This window comes from Palaemon carinicauda, chromosome 7 (assembly GCF_036898095.1).
Source record: "Palaemon carinicauda isolate YSFRI2023 chromosome 7, ASM3689809v2, whole genome shotgun sequence".
Lineage (NCBI taxonomy): Eukaryota > Metazoa > Arthropoda > Malacostraca > Decapoda > Palaemonidae > Palaemon > Palaemon carinicauda.
Genome location: NC_090731.1, coordinates 3,787,267 through 3,808,591, shown reverse-complemented (window position 1 = coordinate 3,808,591; position 21,325 = coordinate 3,787,267). Strand labels below are relative to the sequence as shown.

The 21,325-nt window shown below is 47.3% G+C and overlaps 1 long non-coding RNA gene across 1 annotated transcript in view; it reads right to left on the bottom strand.

Moving 5' to 3' along the window:
- LOC137643453 (uncharacterized) overlaps nt 1–20,208 on the bottom strand; it is a 41,063-nt gene extending 20,855 nt beyond the window's left edge. The window contains exon 1 of the long non-coding RNA XR_011044941.1: nt 20,085–20,208. This is a non-coding gene — a long non-coding RNA (uncharacterized lncRNA). The remainder of the gene's footprint in view (nt 1–20,084) is intronic.
- Nucleotides 20,209–21,325: the final 1,117 nt, after the last annotated feature.

Sequence of the window (21,325 nt, the reverse complement as noted above, 5' to 3'; positions counted from 1 at the left end):
TCCAGTATGGTTCCAGCATGCTGCCTACGCTCAACATGTCGTGAGAGAGAATCAGGATCTAGAACCGCCTCCCAAAACACGTCCATATCGGTCGTAAGAAACCGATATTAAAGCTTGGCTTGTTGAAAAGAAGCATCAACAACGCGAACCTCATGCTGTGAGGTTAAGACCTGATCGTGTGTAACCTGCGAGTGTTCAACAAACTTAAAGCCAAAGCTTTACGCGAGGGAGCATTAGCTGCGAGGCCAGAGAGACGTGAAGGAGAGACAATAGTCTGTTTATACTGCTCTGAGAAAAAACACTTGACAGTATGCATCTAGCATGCGACCATAATGTCGCATGTGCTTGCATTTCCGTAAGGTGTCAGCGTGCTGTATGCGTTCACCTTGTCGTGTGGATACAGCACTGTGTGTGTGTCCCGCTTGTTGTAAACCTACAGCGTGCTGCGTGGAGGCGACAGCATACCGTCCGGTCAGTGGCGGAAAGACGTAACTGTTTGCCGAGAGTTGTCCGCGTGTTACATGCGTCCGCATGAGAGATAGTCGCGTGTCCCGCAGACCGCGAAGATGGGACAACTTGTTGAAAGGATCAACTTTGACTGTCAGCGTCCAACATACGACCAGACTGGCGTCTGCGTTTGTGACTGCGTGAGGGAGAGACCAGCATGACGTCTGCCGTAAGAGAGAGACCAGACTGCTACAAGCACCCGTTCTAACGCTTCTCATAACACGAGAATATCTCTGCGAGGAAGCATTACTGAGCATAGGAGAACTATGCTTTCTAACACTAATCGGAAAACCATTTCTTTGGTCTATGGTACAGTAGTCCTTAGACTCTTTTAGGAGAAAATTTTCTCCACCCCGAGAATCGTAAACGCTAAACACAGATGAAACTGACTTCTTTTAGCTCAGACCAAACCTACACTTGCGGGGTAGCGTGTGCGCCAACTCAAGCATGAGCGAAGGCCGGGAGAGAACATCAACCGCAGTCCTATGAGCGACCTGGGAGACTCCCTATGACATTTCAAGCGCGCCTTGTGCACGAACTGAACGTATCCAATGCTGTGAGATACCGTCAACAGTAGTCGCTAGACCTCAGAAGAAAGTACTAGACATTTCCCCAAACTGGGGGAGAAGAAGCGTGAACAGAAGCAAACTGAGCACCTTTTCCCCCGAAGAACTATGTGTCTTAAACGATTCTGGTGCTGACACGTCGCCTTCTTCCAAAAAGAAAAAACTTCCAGCGAACATCAGTTACTGCAGGATAAGTTATTAGAAAACATACGACTCCTGAAAGGTCTTGAACATATTGATTGGTGACTACCAAGTCTAGGTTTTGCGTCCTTCGACGAGGACAAAGTCTTTCCTCCCTGAAAGTGCGTCAGATTCGACGTTCCATTTCCGTTGCCGCACCGTTACGATGACGCTTCGCCGGCTCTGATGCCTGGCGAACGTCGGCGCGTCTGGATAGACTGATACTAGGCGCAATGGGAGGTCGGTTTGCGTTTAACAGGTAATCGAAGTAATGCATCCACTTTCTCCCACAGTTGAACATTGCGGTTGGTAGGCCGCCTGTGCGACAACGAGTCCACACCGTTAAAGACACGTCGCCTGTGCGACCGTGTCAAAGACCGGAATCGAGACACCAAACCGCACTGTTAACGGCAGGCTAAAAAGATTGCATAAACGAAGATAGTTGCTGTTTCATGCCTAACAGCAAAGATCAAGGATCAACCTTCGGCGAAACGTATTCAGCATTATCTTCGTCGATCCATAGCGCTTACCACTGACGAGAGACGACACCCATCAGGTGGAGGAGGCGGCACTACGTCCACGCCGCATGACACGTAACACACGCAGAACGAATCTAATTTTGTTTTCATCTTAGCGCCTGAAGCGCACGCATGATGCTTGAAAACACTAATACAGTACCTCGCTTTATCTATAGCGAGGGAGAGTGTTCTGGTGATCGACAGAAAACGATCGAGAGGACTTCTGTTCGGGTCTTAAAAGACTGTAACGCCTGGTTACCCTCTCGATCCCTTTCGCCATTCGACTTAACTTCTCCCCTGGGTCCAGGAGCTCGACAGAGGTCTAAGGCTAGGATAACGACAGGTCCGAATAGAAGCACTCTCCACTGAATAAAATTCACTGCATAATTTATCACTAAAAATTTGGACTAAACTCTTTGGTACAAAGACAGTATCATAATTACCTGAAAACTAAAGTATACGTTCTCTCAAACGAAATGAACTCCGTAGGGAGAGACTTATAATTCTGTCACAGGTTTGAATGGGAATGCAAAAGTACCGAATCCCATATAAATGCAACAAAATATTAAATATTAAATATTACCTTAATAGATATATTTATAAATTAAAATAAACCCTTAAATTGAGGGGTTCCAATAAAAGACGAATCATCACTCGCACCACTGGAACACCTACAAATAATATATGAACAGTTTTAGTATTCCAAAAACCACCAAGTCAACAACGATACATAGAATCATGCGCTACATCGATTGTAAAGAATATTGCATCGTATAAAATAAACTGAACTGTAACTTTCTTTAATCTCTGACTAAGGAAAAATACTGAAAGGACCAATTAATTACAAAATAACATGTTCCTTTTATATAGTACAACTTAAAACTTGAGATGTAAGAAGAATGTACTATTCAAAAAATCGCCACAATATATTGTAATATCGTAACGATACTGAATACTGCGTAACAAAAATAAACTGAATGCTAGTTAATCAAACAGATCGAACATTATCTAAAGAAAACTACTAAAAGGATAAAATTTCCTCAAAAAAATTCTTTTAATTTAATTTATAACTTAATACTTTAAAAGAAAAATCACTTATCATTCTTTGTAAAAATGCAAGACACACTACAGTACTTCGACATCATGGAGGAGACTTGTTTAGCTTTTCCTTTGCACCATTCCTTGGAAAAGCTTATCAGGGGAGTCCCTCTTGAGAGACTCTCCACCTGGCAAGTGTCTTTCTCGGCTACGGAGATCCTCAGCCAGGAGAAGGTGGCGAAGTGAGCCATGCTGGATATCTGGCTAGGGTCTCTAGGCATCCTGTTACGATCTGAGAACCTGTCCAAGGAGAGTACCAGGAGGGCCATGGAGACATTTCTACTCTCAGGCACTCGTACCATAGAGTTTCTAGCCCGCCAAGCCTCGGACTTGTGGGCTAATACCATCTTGAAGCGTCGAGATGCGGTGTCCGAGAGGTTCCACCACCAGAAAGTCCCCAGCACCAAGATCAGCAGGCTCAGACATTCTTCCATCTTGGGGAGAAATCTGTTTGAGCCTAAGGACGTGGAGCAGGCAGCTGAGAGGTGGAGGAAGTCCAACCAGGACTCTCTCCTAGGGCTTTAACATGTAAGCCCTATAAACCTCCAGCAACCCAGCAACCACGCCCTACCAAGACTACGAAACCGGCAATGGCAGCGAAGACAACGGTGTCTAAGCCCTTTCCTGTCAGGGACAAGAAAGGCAAAAAGTCTTCCAGGGGAGGGAAAAATCCTAGAGGGAGTGGCCGAGGCCACAAACGCTAGGATTGGCAGTCCCCCTGCATGTCCACCAGTGAGGGGATGCCTACAAAGTTGCGCAAGAAGGTGGCAGCAACTCGGGGCCGATTCCTGGACGATTTCCGTAATCAGTCAAGGATATCGCGTCCCGTTCATAACATCTCTACCTCCCCTGACAGTGGATCCAGTGTCACTGAGCTCCCTTGCAATGGGATCGGCAAGGGGGCAAGCCCTTCGGGCAGAAGTCAAGACCATGTTGAAGAAGGGCGCTCTCCAAGAGGTTGTCAACGGGTCCCCAGGCTTCTTCAGTCGACTCTTTCTTGTAAAGAAGGCGTCTGGAGGCTGGAGACCAGTCATCGACCTCTCAGCTCTGAAGAGGTTTGTCAAGCAGACCCCGTTCAGCATGGAGACAGCAGACACGATCAGACTTGCAGTGAGACAGCAAGACTTCATGTGTACACTGGATCTGAAGGACGCGTACTTCCAGATCCCAGTCCATCCGTCTTCAAGGAAGTACTTAAGATTCTGCCTAGACAACAAGATCTACCAGTTCAAGGTGCTGTGTTTCAGTCTCTCCACAGCACCTCAGGTTTTCACCAAAGTGTTCACCCTAATATCATCGTGAGCATACAGGATCGGCATCCGTCTCCTCCATTATCTGGACGACTGGCTGATCCTAGCAGACTCGGAGTCAGCCCTTCTTTGACACCGAGACAAACTTCTGGGACTTTGCCAAGATCTGGGGATCCTGGTAAATCTCGAGAAGTCTTCTCTGCTCCCTACTCAAAGACTGGTATATCTAGGCATGATAATAGACACCAATCTCCACAAAGCCTTCCCATCAGACGACAGGAGAGCAAGGCTGAGGAGGGTCGCGAGTCCTTTCCTCAGACGAGAAGAACTCCCAGTCCAATCGTGGTTACATCTCCTCGGTCACCTCTCATCCCTAGCCCGTCTAATTCCCAATGGTCGCCTCAGAATGAGATCTCTGCAATGGCGACTCAAGTCCCGGTGGAATCAAGGACACGATTCCCCTGACGTCATGATCCCGATGCGTCCTGCGGAACGGACAGATCTTCAGTGGTGAGTGACAGACGAGAACCTACGAAAGGGAGTGGATCTTCTCGTCCTCCCCCTGGATTTGATGCTGTTTTCTGACGCTTCAAAGAAAAGGTGGGGGGGCCACGTTCTGCACCACAGGACCTCAGGCCTGTGGTCAGAATCAGAAAAGTGCCTCCATATAAATCTGCTAGAAATGAAGGCCGTATTCCTGGCCCTTCAACAGTTCCAACAATACCTGGCAGGTCACTGTGGTGGTGATGAGCGACAACACCACAGTAGTGGCTTACATCAACAAGCAGGGAGGTACCTTTTCAGAGCAGCTATCCCATCTCGCAGTAGAGATACTGAGATGGACCGAAGTCCACTCAATTCCACTATCGGCTCGCTTCATTCCAGGCAAGAGGAATGTGCTCGCCGACAATCTGAGCAGAGCGTCTCAGATAGTGATTACCGAGTGGTCTTTGGATCATGTAGTATCCAACAAAGTCCTGACTTTGTGGGGTTCCCCGACTGTGGATCTGTTCACTACAGCGCTGAACTTCAAGGTTCCACTGTACTGCTCCCCAGTCCCGGATCCCAAGGCACTCTGGCAAGATGCCTTTCAACAACGGTGGGACAACATCGACCTTTACGCCTTTCCACCGTTCTGTCTGATGAGGAGGGTACTCAACAAGACCAGAATATCGGTCGATATTTCGATGACCCTGATAGCTCCGCTATGGCATCACGCGGAATGGTTTCCAGACCTTCTGCAACTCCTAACGGAACATCCGAGAGAACTCCCTCCACGACACAAGCTACTCAAACTACCACACGCCAACATCTTTCACAAAGCCGTAGCTTCGCTTCGACTTCCCGCCTGGAGACTATCCAGCATCTCCTCGCAGAGAGAGGATTTTCGCAACAAGTTGCGAACAGGATGTCTGGACACCTGCGAAGGTCATCCGCAGGGGTCTACCAGGCAAAGTGGAGAATTTTCTGTGGTTGGTGTCGTGGAAGGGGTATCTCTCCACTCGATGCCACTATTCCAGCAATAGCGTTGCTCTTTGTGTATTTGCGAGAAGAAATGTACCTTTCAGTCTTCAGGCTCAAAGGAGTGGACATTTCTTCTTCGCTGGAACTTTCCCTACTCATATGAAGTTATGAACTTACCTACCCTCAGTCGGAAGTGAGACCTCCTCCATGGAATGTGGTTCGCGTTCTCAGGTCTCTTAAGAGACCTCCCTACGAACCATTACGCCAGGCTTCTGATCGCCGCCTGACTTGGAAGACGGTGTTCCTACTAGCTTTGGCCTCGGCCAAGCGAGTCGGTGAACTTCATGGTCTCTCGTATGACATCGCCCATTCAAGGGGATGGAGGGAGGTAACGTTCAGATTCGTCCCTGAGTTTATTGCTAAGACTTAGAATCCGGGAGTGCCGGACCCACGGTTCGACTCCTTCCAGGTTTCGAGTCTTCGTTCTATAACAGATGACCCTGGCCTTCTCCTACTGTGCCCAGTGAGGAGTCTGAGGCTATACCTTAAAAGAACGGCTGCAGTTTGTCCCCCCAGTGCAGGCATTGTTTGTAAGCACTGGGAGGACAAAGAGGAGGGTTACCAAGAATACCATCTCGGCATGGATTCGGAAGGTAATCCATCTATCCCTGAATCCTGACCCTCTTCCGTCACGTCGCCCTAGAGCACATGATGTCAGGGGCGTAGCTACGTCCCTGGCCTTCAAGAAGAACTTCTCAGTGACGCAGGTTCTACAAGCAGGGGTGTGGAAGCGTCAGACGAACTTCACAGCCCACTACCTAAAAGACGTGACCCACAGGAGACTCGATACGTTCTCTATCGGCCCTGTGGTGGCTGCACAACAGCTGGTTTAAACCTCAGGCTCCTTAATGGACAAGTAGCAGAAGGTTGAGGGAATTGTTACCCAGTCTTAGTCTGCATGAATGAAAAGGTATGTCTGGCCCTTATTCTTTTCTTCATCCTCCCCTCTCTTGGGGAAAGGAGCATCCTAGGTTCTCTGCATAGCTGACCTCAAACCACTGCAGGTAAACCATGTTTCCTTGTGTTCCTAGTATTAAGCTATTACTGTACCTCCTCTGATGAACACGAGGAGGCGGGAGGAGTTTGTTACCGGCGCTGGACCGGCTGGAGGAAGCAAGCTCGGAGAGCTGGCCCTCGACCTTATCCCTGGCACTCTTAACCCCTTGGGACCAAGGCAAAGCCACACTGGCCCTTGAAGATTATCTTCCCCTTTGCGCCCAGATCCGAAGATCGTGGGCGCGCAGGAGATCGTTGGCGCACAGGCGAGTGCTGGCGCGTAGGAGAACGCTAGCGCGCGGGCAAACGCTAGTGCGCAGGAGATCGTTAGCGCACATGACGCACATCAGGATGAGGGTGAGCAGTGGCGCGCTGGCAGGCAGGAGAGCGTTGGCACAGAGATGAGCCCTGGCACGCAGGTGAGCGCTGGCACACTCTAACAGGATCTGGAACTGGTGAGCGCTTGCGCGCAATTGCTCGCTGGCGCGTAGGAGATCGATGGCGCGCAGGGGATACCTGGCGCGTAAGGGACTTAGTCTCAATGAGAGAAAGTCCCTTGTGCCTCGAAGGGACCGATGCCCGTTTGAAAACAGGATTCGTGGGTGCCCACAGCGCATCAGCGGCCAGAAACGGCGACGGCAGGTCAGCAGGTCTGGCGGGTGGAAGGTCGGCGTGTCCTTTGCAAGGACGACCTTCCACCGAAGGAGATTGCGAACGATCTGCGGAGAGGTCCAGGGATGTAGCTGGCTGGGTCGGTGATCGACGACGAGGTTCCTCTGCGGCGGACTGCAGGGATGACGAGCCGAAGAGGCGACTCCTAACACCCTTGTGAGGCGAAGGAAGTCCTCTATGGCGAAGAGGAAGGCGGGTTTTGAGCCTTACATGCCCTCTGGGGGCCATGGGGTCAGCCGGCTGACCAGCAGTCCTCCGAAGAGGAGTCTCTGTCAGTGAACTCCCCCGAGGGGGAGAATCACCTGCAGAAGAGACCGTTGGACTTGGTGCCTCCCTCGAAGGATGTTCGGAGGGGGGAACTAAGCCTTCAGCTACATCGGCAACATCAGGAGCAGAGGTTTGAAACAACTCATCAGAAGCCTCTGCCACAACAACGTCGACGATAGACAGAGGATCGACCTCTGCTAAAGTCAGCGATTGTTTGACAGCTGCTCCTAATTTGATCATGTCAAACAAGGCTTCCTTGGAGGGCGAACTCTGAAGCCCCAAGGAAGCCCAAAGCTGCAACAAATCATGGTTAGTCACATTAATATGAGAATCAATATCCTCCCCCGGAGGAGGAGGAGGAGCTGCCTCGCTATGGGTGGCAACTTCCTCTCCCAAACCCCGAGATCGGTCAACAGAATTGTGGCCTACGCTACCATTCGACAGTTTCTCGGAAGAAACCGATCGAGTGGGAGCTTCGGAGGAGGTTTGGGGCACGGAAGAAGAGCCCTTGGGTTTTTCTCCTCTCAAAGAAATCTTCGAAGGAGAAATATCCCGCTTGGACTTCTTCTTCCGGCGCCGGGAAAACCTCTCCCACTGGGAGGTAGACCACTCCCTACACTCACCACATACGTTACTCTTACCACACCGTTGGCCCCTACAGTAAGAACACAAGGTGTGTGGGTCCGTTTCGACCGCCGACATATAAGTTCCACAAGGGCGGTCAGGTAAACCGGGACACTTCCGCATCGCAGAGGCCAACTTCACAAACACTCTGTCAAAGAAAAAGCAAACAAAAGATCAGTTAAATGGCTGTCAGAGAAGGTGAGGGTGACAGCGGACACGTCCGTCTAGCACCCGAGCCGAGAGCAAAGTGAGCTCAGCACAGGTGTGTGTGAGGGGGGAAGCAAGTTACCCCCCCCCCAACTAGCGGTGGGGTAGTAAACCCTCGTTAAAATTCTAATGGCTCATCATTTCAGCTACCCCGAAAGTAATTACCCATACTAAATAGCGTGGTTTGTATTTCAGTTACGGAACAAATGATTTTTCAACTCACCTAATTGCTTTTCCTCTTCTTCAAGCGAGTGCCACTTGGTCCTGGTTTTGGATCATCTGGCGACTGCATCGAATGCCACAGTTTGTAGTGGTCTAATGAACATAAACCTGGCTCCCCGGGGCATCCTGGACAATAATACACAGTGTCCCTCCTCTTGCCTAAATTCTCTGTGCATATCCTGCAGCGCTTCTGCTTGCTCTTCTCATGACGAACCCAGGCATGGATAACTTCTCCTTCAGCACCATAGGGCCTTTTAGACTTCATCTTTTCTCTCATCTTCATAAGTTTTGCAGCACCATCAGAGTGTTTACTTAGCCAACCTCTGACTACATCAGTAATAAAGGTCAGGAAGGGGCGATGGTACTGGCACTCATTTTTATAAAAAATGAACGAATTCAAAAGAGCACGAAATATAAAATGAATTCCAAGTTTTTTGAACCATGCAAGACTTTTTGTGTCAAAAGCATATGGCTCAAGAAGTTGATCTGCCATATCAACGCTTTCCATTTTGCTATTGTAGCGGTCGATATGAAGAGGTTTATTGAAAAATGTGGTCTTTTGCCCAAAGCATGTCTTTGTTTTCTCGACCATGTTTGCTGTATACTTTGTTGTCAAAACTGTAACCTCTCTTTTATCTTGAAATTTGGCAACAAGAGTGTTGCCTTTTCTTGCAAAAACTGATTGATGCTTCTCCAACTTTGCATTCGTAATTTCTTTTGGGGGTCCTCTTCCTGTCCGAACTACTCCTGTCAGCATAGTTTCTCTCGTCAGCAAATAATCACTGAGTCGGATGCTTGTGTACCAATTATCAGTGATGACATGGCGCCCTTGATCTAACAAATCTTCCATGAGGTACACGACGATATCTTCTGATACGCTGAGATGAGAAGCAGCAGGGTCTTGGATCTTGAAATTACTTTTTCCGTGACACACTGCAAAGTTCCAAGAATATCCGTCCCACCCTTCTCCTGTTGGATAAAGTACAAATACTTTTATTCCAAAATGGGCTCTCTTGATTTTGATGAACTGTCTGAAGCCAAGACGTCCCTTCCACAATACGAGAGCTTCAGCAACAGCAATGTGTCTTGATGGTCGCACGAGAGATTGTGAACGCTGCCGCAATAAAGATAAAAATGGTTCAATCCTTGTGCGTGGGTCTCGTGTCACTTGAGCAGTGGATGAAAATCTCAAAAATTTTAGAATGGACAAAAACCTATTTCTACTCATTACCTCCTTACAAAACACTGGTGGTCCTCCAGTCAAAGGATCACGTGACCAGTACATATGCATATCAGGTTTTTTATCCACTCCCATCAGTATGAGTAATGAAAAAAAAACATGCAGTTCACGTGTGTTTACTGGTTTCCATATCAGTCCATGAAGTTTTTTTTTTTTCAGGGAAATTTACTTTGTACTGATCTGCCTTTTCATTTATCCAAGAACACAAAGTGACCATCATTTCTGGATCCATAAAATATTCAAATGCCACGTCAGGTGAAGGAAAATCATCCTGAGACAAATAAACATCCACCCCGTGACAGGGATCGCTGAGGGAAGGAACAGGATCTGGCCGAGAATCATCAAAGATGTCGGACAACAACCACCAACCTTCTTCTGTGACTGGCTCACTATCATCAAATAATTCGCAATCACTTACTGATTGCATACTATCTGATGTATCACTTTCATCATCAGATTCCCCTGATACATATATTTCATCTGAGGAATCTCCAGAGTCACCCATGACTAAAAAATACGAGCAGAAATTTATAAAGAAGCAACCAGAACGATAATCAAAAGAATTCTACAGTTGCAAAATTGTCTACGTATATGCGAGTCGACATGTCTGCCTGAGTGATAAATAACGGGAAAAGACGGAAAGATTGAAATACTGAGCTCCCATTGGTAAAATATGGTGACGTCTCAATTCCGTCACTGAAACGTCACGAGATGCCTTACTCCTTCGCTCTGATTGGTTAGTGGGCGGAGCTTATTTTCGACAGAGGATGAGAGAGCATATCCCAGCAACGAGAAGTCTTCAAATACACAATCCCAACACACCAGCTCTTGGTACAAAAGAGAGAGTGGAAGGACATATAACGCTACGTCCCGGGATTTCTTGCTGGCTGTCTAGTGACGTAGTCCGGTACGTCCTGGTTGGGAAGGGGCTAAAAGCAGAGCGAGCTGAAAAAAAATATAACAGGGTAAGCAAATGTGTTGTTTAGGACTTTGATGAAGTTCAAATCTTAATATTAGACTTTTTTCATTAATTGATTTTAAATTTAAATTACTGTAATAAGATAAAATCAGAAATTTTAGAAAAATGTTATTTTTATTAGTAAAATAAATTTTTGAATATACTTACCCGATAATCATGTAGCTGTCAACTCCGTTGCCCGACAGAATTCTATGGAGGGATACGCCAGCTATCACAATACTAGAAGGGGGTGTACTTACCAGCGCCACCTGTGGCCAGGTACTCAAGTACTTCTTGTTGACACCTCCTCAATTATTCCTCGGTCCACTGGTTCTCTCTGGGGAGGAAGGGAGGGTCGATTAAATCATGATTATCGGGTAAGTATATTCAAAAATTTATTTTACTAATAAAAATAACATTTTTCAATATTAAACTTACCCGATAATCATGTAGCTGATTCACACCCAGGGGGGTGGGTGAAAACCAGTGTACAAGATTAAAGGATAGCTAAGTATCCCATATTTCATATAACAGTTATCTCAAATAACAATGAAATAATAAGTACCTGGTAAGGAAGTCGAATTGAACCGTTACTCTGCCTCTTTCTTAAGTTCGTCTTCCTTACTGAGCGCAGCGTTCCTCTTGGAGGCTGAATCAACCCAAAGGTGCCAAAGTATATGGGGTTGCAACCCCTACTAAAGGACCTCTACAAAACCTCTAACCCAGGCGCTTCTCAAGAATGAATAGACCACCCGCCAAATCAAAAGGATGCGGAAGGCTTCTTAGCCTACCGTAACAACCATAAAAACAACAATAAAAGCATTCAAGAGAAAGGTTAAAAAAGGTTATGGGATTAAGGGAATGTAGTGGCTGAGCCCTCACCTACTACTGCACTCGCTGCTACGAATGGTCCCAGGGTGTAGCAGTTCTCGTAAAGAGACTGGACATCTTTCAGATAAAATGATGCAAACACTGACTTGCTCCTCCAATAGGTTGCATCCATTATGCTCTGCAGAGAACGGTTTTTATTAAAGGCCATCGAAGTAGCTACGGCTCTTACTTCGTGGGTCCTTACCTTCAGCAATGCAAGGTCTTCCTCCTTTAAGTGAGAGTGGGCTTCTCTAATCAGAAGCCTTATATAATATGAAACCCCATTCTTGGACATGGGCCTCGAAGGTTTCTTGATGGCACACCATAAGGCTTCTGACTGTCCTCGAAGAGGTTTAGACCTCTTAAGATAAAATTTGAGAGCTCTGACAGGGCAAAGAACTCTCTCTAGTTCGTTACCTACCATGTTGGAGAGGCTAGGTATTTCAAACGATCTAGGCCAAGGACGTGAAGGAAGTTCGTTCTTTGCTAGGAATCCAAGCTGAAAAGAACATGTTGCAGATTCGGTCGTGAAACCAATGTTCTTGCTGAAGGCATGAACCTCACTGACTCTCTTAGCTGTTGCAAGGCAGACGAGAAAGAGAGTCTTGAGGGTAAGGTCCTTGAAGGAAGCTGACTGGAGAGGTTCGAACCTAGGAGACATAAGGAACCCTAAGACTACGTCTAGGTTCCAGCCTGGAGTGGAAAGACGACGCTCTTTAGACGTTTCAAAAGACTTAAGAATGTCTTGAAGGTCCTTGTTGGAAGAAAGGTCCAAACCTCTGTGGCGGAGAACTGAAGCCAACATACTCCTATATCCTTTAATCGTAGGGGCTGAAAGGGATCTCTCATTCCTAAGATGTAGAAGGAAGTCAGCTATTTGGGTCACAGAGGTATTGGTAGAGGATATTGAATTGGCTCTACACCAGCTTCGGAAGACCTCCCACTTAGACTGGTAGACTCTACGAGTGGAAACCCTTCTCGCTCTGGCAATCGCACTGGCTGCCTCCTTCGAAAAGCCTCTAGCTCTAGCGAATCTTTCGACAGTCTGAAGGCAGTCAGCCGAAGAGCGTGGAGGTTTGGGTGCAACCTGTCTACGTGAGGTTGACGTAGAAGGTCCACTCTTAGAGGTAGAGTCCTGGGGATGTCGACTAGCCATTGAAGTACCTCTGTGAACCATTCTCTTGCAGGCCAAAGGGGAGCAACCAGCGTCAGCCGTGTCCCTTCGTGCAAGAGGAATTTCTGCAGAACTTTGTTTATTATCTTGAACGGTGGGAATGCGTACAGGTCGAGATGGGACCAGTTCAGTAGAAAAGCATCCACATGAACTGCTGCAGGGTCTGGAACAGGGGAACAGTACAGCGGAAGTCTCTTGGTTATGGAGGTGGCAAACAGATCTATGGTAGGTTGACCCCACAAGGTCCAAAGTCTGTTGCACACACTCTTGTGGAGGGTCCATTCCGTGGGAATGACCTGATTCCTTCTGCTTAGGCGATCTGCTGAGACGTTCATATCGCCCTGAATGAACCTCGTGACCAGAGTGAGGTTTAGACCTCTTGACCAAATGAGGAGGTCCCTTGCGATCTCGTATAGGCTCCTCGAATGGGTCCCTCCTTGCTTGGAGATGTAAGCCAAGGCTGTGGTATTGTCTGAGTTCACCTCCACCACTTTGCCTAGCAGGAGGGACTTGAAGTGCAACAGGGCTAAATGAACTGCTAGTAGCTCCTTGCAGTTGATGTGGAGTAATCCCTGTTCTTCGTTCCACGTTCCCGAGCATTCCCGTCCGTTCAAGGTCGCACCCCAGCCCGAGTCCGATGCATCTGAGAAGAGATGAAGATTGGGGGTCTGAATAGCCAACGATAGACCCTCCCTGAGAAGGAGGTTGTGCTTCCACCACAGGAGAGTGGTCTTCATCTCTTGGGTGATTGGGATAGAGACTGCTTCGAGAGTCGAACCCTTGTCCCAATGAGCTGCAAGATGGAATTGAAGAGGGCGGAGGTGGAGTCTCCCTAGCTCGACGAACAGGGCCAGTGATGAAAGGGTCCCTGTGAGACTCATCCACTGTCTCACCGAGCAACTGCTCCTCTTCAGCATGCTCATGATGCACTCTAGGGCTTGGCTTATCCTGGGGGCCGAAGGAAAAGCCCGAAAATCCTGACTCCGAATCTCCATTCCCAGGTACACAATGGATTGGGAGGGAATGAGTTGAGACTTTTCTATGTTGACTAATAGACCCAGTTCTCTGATTAAGTCTAAAGTCCAATTGAGATTCTCCAGACAGCGACGACTCGTGGAGGCTCTCAACAGCCAGTCGTCCAAGTAGAGGGAGGCTCTGATGTCCGATAAGTGTAGGAATTTTGCTAAATTCCTCATCAGATGAGTAAAGACCATAGGAGCTGTGCTTAGGCCAAAACACAGGGCTTGGAATTGGTAGACAACCTTTCCGAAAACGAATCTCAGGAAAGGTTGGGAGTCTGGATGAATAGGAACGTGAAAGTAGGCATCTTTCAAGTCCAACGAGACCATCCAGTCCTCCTGCCTGACCGCTGCTAAGACCGACTTCGTCGTCTCCATCGTGAACGTCTGCTTGGTGACATACGCGTTGAGCGCGCTGACGTCCAGCACCGGTCTCCAACCTCCTGTCTTCTTGGCCACAAGAAAGAGACGGTTGTAGAAGCCCGGGGATTGATGGTCCCGGACTATAACCACTGCCTTCTTCTGCACAAGTAGCGACACCTCCTGGTGCAATGCTAGCCTCTTGTCCTCTTCTTTGTAGTTGGGAGAGAGGTTGATGGGTGATGTGGTCAGAGGTGGTTTGAGGCAGAATGGAATCCTGTAACCGTTCCTCAGCCAACTGACAGACTGGGCGTCTGCACCTCTCTTCTCCCAGGCTCGCCAGAAGATCTTGAGCCTGGCTCCTACTGCTGTCTGGAGATGCGGAGAGTCAGTGTTTACCTTTAGATGTCCTGGAGCCTTTCCTGGACTTGCTCCTGAAAGAGTCTGGACGGGAGCTTCCTCGGCTGGGGGCTCTACCACGAAAGGGCGGTATGAACCTCGTCGCAGGGGTATCAGCCACTGGTGAGCGATAAGTCTTGGGGACTGAGGTAGTAACCTTAGACTTACGAGCCGATGAGGCTACAAGATCGTGTGTGTCCTTTTGTATCAGGGCAGCAGACAAGTCCTTAACCAGCTCTCCAGGGAAGAGGAACTTCGAGAGCGGAGCAAAAAGGAGTTGTGACCTTTGGCAAGGTGTAATGCTGGAGGAAAGGAAGGTACACAGCTGTTCCCTTTTCTTCAAAATCCCTGATACAAACATCGACGCAAGCTCACCAGATCCATCCCTAATGGCCTTATCCATGCAGGACATTAATAGCATGGCAGAATCCTTGTCCGCAGGAGAGGTCTTCTTGCTGAGGGCCCCCAGGCACCAGTCAAGAAAGTTGAACATCTCAAATGCTCTAAACAGTCCTTTCAGTAAGTGATCAAGGTCTGAGAAGGTCCAGCAAACCTTAGAGCGCCTCATTGCAGTTCTCCGAGGCGAGTCCACCAGACTTGAGAAGTCAGCCTGGGCAGAGGCAGGTACTCCCAAGCCTGGTGCTTCTCCTGTGGCATACCAAACGCTCGCTTTCGAAGTGAGCTTGGTCGGCGGGAACATGAAAGAAGTCTTGCCTAGGTGTTGCTTAGACTGCAGCCACTCCCCTAAGATCCTTAATGCTCTCTTAGAGGACCTTGCTAGGACTAGCTTAGTATAGGAGGACTTAGCTTGTTGTATGCCCAGCGAAAACTCAGATGGCGGAGAGCGGGGAATAGCAGAGACAAAGTGGTCTGGGTAAACCTCCCTAAGCAGAACCAAGACCTTACGAAAGTCAATAGACTGTGGAGAAGGCTTGGATTCATCCAAGTCTGATGAGGGATCCAGGTGTGCCTCCTCATCATCAGACGCCTCATCACCAGAGTGTAGCGAAGATATCGGACAAGAATGCTGAACAGCAGAGTCAGAACGAGTAGGAACAATAGTAGTGGTTTCCTCTACAAGAGACTGTTGAGGGAGAACCTGAGGCTCAGACTGCAAAGGCTGAATAGCAGACGAAGCAGAAGGAAGGCGCATGGGTGGAGGAGGCTGACTCCTAGCATGAGCGGTTGAACCCAAGGATTGCGCTTGCTGAGCGGTTGGTGGAAGCGGAGTAGCAAGTTCCTGTTCCTGTGGTGTGAGCGGAGCGTGATGAGGTTGAGGCTGCGCAGAACAAGGTAAATGTCTCGCAAGCTGAGGCTCCTGAGGCACAAGGCCAAGGTGTAGTGGAGCTTGCCTTGTGGATGGTTGAGCTCGCTGCAGCGAGAGCTGAGGAGACTGACTCATGGACGGGAGAGGTTGTTGTACCTCAGCCAAGAGTTGTACCACTGGTGGAGTAGCAAAGGGAGGCGGAGGAAGAGAGGTATAATCCTCCTGATCCCATAGCAAAGGTTGCCTTAAAGAAGGCGGAGGCTGAACACCACTGGGAACAGCAAACTCAGACCGTGGCTCAACATCGTACGCCTGGCAGGTGGTACTGCGATCAGGCGGAGCAAGCGCAGGCGGAGCGAGCGCAGGCGGAGGGAGTGTAGGCGGAGGCGGAGGAGCAACACTCTCAGCCCGACACTCACGCATCAAGTCCGAAAGCTGTGCTTGCATGGACTGTAGTAGAGTCCACTTAGGGTCGACAGTCGAGCTCTGTTGTGGCAGAACCTTACTCCTCTTGGGCGGAGTGCAGTCGACAGATGACTGCGGCGAGTCAGAGCTGAGCCAATGACTGCAACCTGGCTGAGCACTCGCGGACTGGACTCTGCGTTTAAGTGGTCTCGAGACCTGAGACCAACGTTTCTTCCCTGACAGATGATCAGCGGACGAGAAAAAGACGGGCTCAATCGTCTGCGGGTGGGAGTGACGGTCTTTGGAAGACACGCCCGCAACCACCGAGGAAACTTCTGTGCGCCTAACAAGGCCTGCCGAACCCTTATGCCCTTCGACATTGCTTCTCCCCTGGGCATGGGAGCTTGCAAGAGGTCCCGGACTGGGAGGACGACTGGCTCGCACAGAAGAATCCTCACGCACCACACTGGCACTGACACTAGCACTTGGCACTGCACTGACACTAGCACTCGTCACAGCACTGGCACTAACTCCACCCACTGCACTCTTGACCTTAAGTTCCTTAACTTCGGCCATCAGAGACTTATGGTCACTTACCACTGACTCTACTTTATCGCCTAAGGCCTGAATAGCACGCAAAACAACAGACATATCAGGCGGAGGGCAAACAGTAGGTTCGGGGGTAGCCACTACAGGGGTAGGAAAAGGTAGGGGATCATGAGGTGAGGAAAACATTGAAGAGTGAGAAGAACTCCTCCTAACTCTACCTCTCTCTAACTTAGATGAATATTTTAAAAGACGGACAAATTCCAGTTCCGAAAGTCCGGCGCATTCCTCACATCGATTTTCTAACTGACAGGGCCTGTCCCTACAGTCAGAACAAGCGGTGTGAGGATCTACCGAGGCCTTCGGAATACGCCTATTGCAAGACCTACATCGTCTATGGGAGGGGGCTTGCGAAATGTCAGACATCTTGAATCCAAAGAGTTAGCCAAAGGGGTTTCCAAAATCAAGCAAAAGATCGTTAACCGTTAATCAGGACTATATAAAAGCTATCTAGCTAATATAAGAAGGTTTCCAGTAATGCGACAGCCGAAATCTGAGAGAATACTTCACCAATTAGCCGTGAACAAACTCGAAGATCATAAGCGTATCCCAGAACGTCTTGCCGGAAGCACGACAGAGGAATAATTGAGGAGGTATCAACAAGAAGTACTTGAGTACCTGGCCACAGGTGGCGCTGGTAAGTACACCCCCTTCTAGTATTGTGATAGCTGGCGTATCCCTCCATAGAATTCTGTCGGGCAACGGAGTTGACAGCTACATGATTATCGGGTAAGTTTAATATTGAAAATTGCATTTTTCCTACCTATAAAATCCTGAGTCTTTTGATAGGAGTATGTTTTCAGCTTAGCTGTTAAAATTCATAGCGAGGTGTCTGTAGTTACTGAAGGGTTGCAGGGAAGCCCCACTCCTTAGCCAGTACACTGAATAACCACTGATCTTCACCTAGAGCTTGCCGGGTGGTTGAGGCGAGCAGGTGAGGTGGTGAGCAATCGAAAATGGCTGAGATGACGCGGGATTGCTAACAGGTGAGGTAGCACTCCCGGAGATGTAAGCAATTGAGGGTATGTGAGGTGGTGATATTGTAGATGAGTGAGTGCGATGGCACTCCTTTAAGAACACACAATCACGAGCAGGTGAGGTGGGGCTCATTTAGAAGTGCGTGATTCGATGCATTGGCACTCAAGTAGGAGCACTCGATTGTGAACAGATGAGAGGAAACTGCCTTGTGAGTGCACAATTGCGAACAGCAAAAGTGGTGCTTCTGTCTAAGTGAGGGATTGCAAACAGATCGGATACTGTGGGCTCTTGGGAACTGGCCTTCAGAGACCCTAATTCCCCAGTTCTGCCTATCAAGTCTCTCAGAGAGAAGGAAATCGCATTCTTGGATAATGGTTTTAAAGGTAGCCGAGACAAAAATAAAAATTGATGAGGACAACCAGGAACACTGGCTTACCTGAGCAAGTATACTAAAAGGGCTCTCCCTGGGCAGAGTAACAACTCAATCTTCCAGATTACCAACAAAGTTTGACAGCGATTTCAACAGAAAAGACCTTAGAAGAGTGTGTGACATTGATTCTACCTTACCCAAAAACTCTGGAAGATACAGCAATGTCAAATCCTGGCCAGAACTGGCTACCTAACACAAAATAGCTTGAATTTTACCCACCTTCTTGGCCATAGCTAAGAAGACTACGAGGGTCTTGGATAAGAGCGTTCTACTAGGCACCATCTCCAGAGCCTTGTACAGAGGAGACCTCAGAGCCAGAGAACCTTGTAAACGTTACAAGATGGGGGCACAACTGTGCTCTCGAACGGGCAATAGAGAAGGATCGTATAAGGTCTCAAAGAATATGAGAGGTAGACATCTCAGGAAGTTTCGCCTTGATGACATAAGAAAGCATCAAACAGCAACCTGTAATATCATTTTACATTGTATGATTTACCTTTACCACGGTTATATTTTCTAAGTTATCAATAAAAGAAATTTCACTCATTTGTAGTTGTTTGGGACAGACGGAGTAAACTTACAAGATAAAAACACACGGGGTGTATATATGATGGCCGACTAATAATACGGCAGTGTTAGGGGGGTCGCAGGAAGGCGTTAGCCCCACCGTTATGTTAGGACATGGAATGTAGGTTAGGTTGAGGGGGGAGTTTAGGTTAGTTGGTGTCCATATTTTATGCTTGCTGGAGGAACTGTCCGCTGGGAGCCTTTGTATATCAGCGGCCAGTTCCTCACACATTGATTAAAAATGGATATAAACTAACCCAAACTTTCCCCCCTAACCTAACCTACATGCCATGTCCTTACCTACTTACCTAACCGGGGGGGGGGGGGGGGGGGGGGGTGATGCCCCCTGCGACCCCCCTTACACTGGCATATTCCATGTTAGCTGTACTAATACATACAGGTGGCCGCTATCGTACATACACCCCGGCCGCTGATATGCAAAGACTCCAAAAAACCGTCATAAAAGGTAAACAACTACAAGACCATCACCTAACTTGACCTAAAAGCTGTATCCTTACCTACCTATAATCAATTTCTTTTAGTGAGGCAGATTTGCACCAACTCGCACAGGTGCCATTTTAGCTCGGAAAAGTTTCCTGATCGCTGATTGGTTGGACAAGATCATTCTAACCAATCAGCAATCGGGTAACTTTTCCGAGCTAAAAGGGCACCGCTGCGAGTCGGTGCAAACACGCCTCATTAAAAGAAATTGACTATAGGGACTACGGCTGAGCTTAGCAATACCCTTAACCTACACTAAGACAAATTCAGAGCCTTTGTATATCAGCGGCCAGTTCCTCGTGCGTACGTTAAAATTAGACATCACCTAACCTAACCTACAAGCCATGTCCTTACCTACATACCTAACGGAGGGGGGGGGGGGCTATCGCCCCCTGCGACCCCCTTACACTGCCGTATTCTAAGTTAGCAGTAATAATACATACAGGTGGCCGCTATCATACATACACCCCACAAAGTCTCTCCTGGCCTTCCGGAAAGATAAAAGTAAATCACATTTGGCTGTAATTAGGGAAATGGACTTCTTAATAAGGAATTTAGCTTAATTACCGTCTACATTTTATAGGAACCGAACCCGAACTTTGTTTACGAGTTCAATTACTCCAAGACCTAAATAAACATTACAGAAACCTGGACTCCATAAAAAGACCAGGACTCTCACCTGTTTAGTTTAGTTTCTGCTTCTCTACACAAAGATGGGATTCAGCAACAATATTCCATTTGATGTTCTAAGTATGTGCAAGACATATTCATTTCACTTCGACAGAAACAATTCGAGCAAACACAGATATGACTTGAAAAAGTATACGGAAATTTTCGGAATCAAAACAAAAAACTCCCATTGGTCAGATCAGATCAGATCACATTAACGTTGAGGCTTTGCCTTTGGAACGGCGCCTCTGTGTCTTTTAGTTTTGCTTGTTCCTTATTTTCACTAGTTTTTCTCTTTTTACCCACATATGTTGTAGTACACTTTTCTTATTTTCAATATTTTCTGTGTCTTTTAGTTTTGCTTGTTCCTTATTTTCACTAGTTTTTCTCTTTTTACACACATATGTTGTAATACACTTTTCTTATTTTCAATATTTTCTGTGTCTTTTAGTTTTGCTTGTTCCTTATTTTCACTAGTTTTTCTCTTTTTACCCACATATGTTGTAGTACACTTTTCTTATTTTCAATATTTTCTTCACAAAAAAGGAATTTTCCAACTGTTTGTGCACTATCTTCTGCGTATGGTTGTTGAAGCTCAATTGCTTTTATTCTTATATCATTATAATGTGGACAATATAATATAAAGTGGTTAGCATTTTCTTCTACATCACAGAATACACAGTTTATATTTCCATCTTGGTGTCTGTTTTTTATATTCAAGCCCAATGTGTTTGTCCTTGCTCTGAATAATAAAATTGATGAAAATGTGTTGTCATGTACTTTTTCCTCCTTGATTTCACTTTTCCAATTTTTATACAAAATTAGACTCTCCTTGCACTCCATTTCACTCTTCCATTTGTTTGTGTCCCATTCTCTTGTTCTATTCCTTATGTCCTCTTTCGTACATCTCTTGACTTCTCTCATCGCCATCCAACATTCTTCAGCATACTTCTTCACATGCATCCACCACTTCCTCTCTTTTTCTTCCATATTATTGACCATTGCTGTTAGCATGTCCTTCTCTCCCTTATAAATGCTATTAAGGTACCTCAGCTTTCTATCTCTTACTCTTGTTTTCATAGCAGATGCTCCTACATCCCCTCACAAGGCTACAATTGCTGTATTCTTTACACCCCCTAATATACTTCTGTACACTCTATTCTCTGCAACTTTTCTATTTCAGTTAAGTTAATTACATTTGTTCCATATAATATAGAAGGTAGTGCTACACTTTTCCAGTATGTTTTCCCT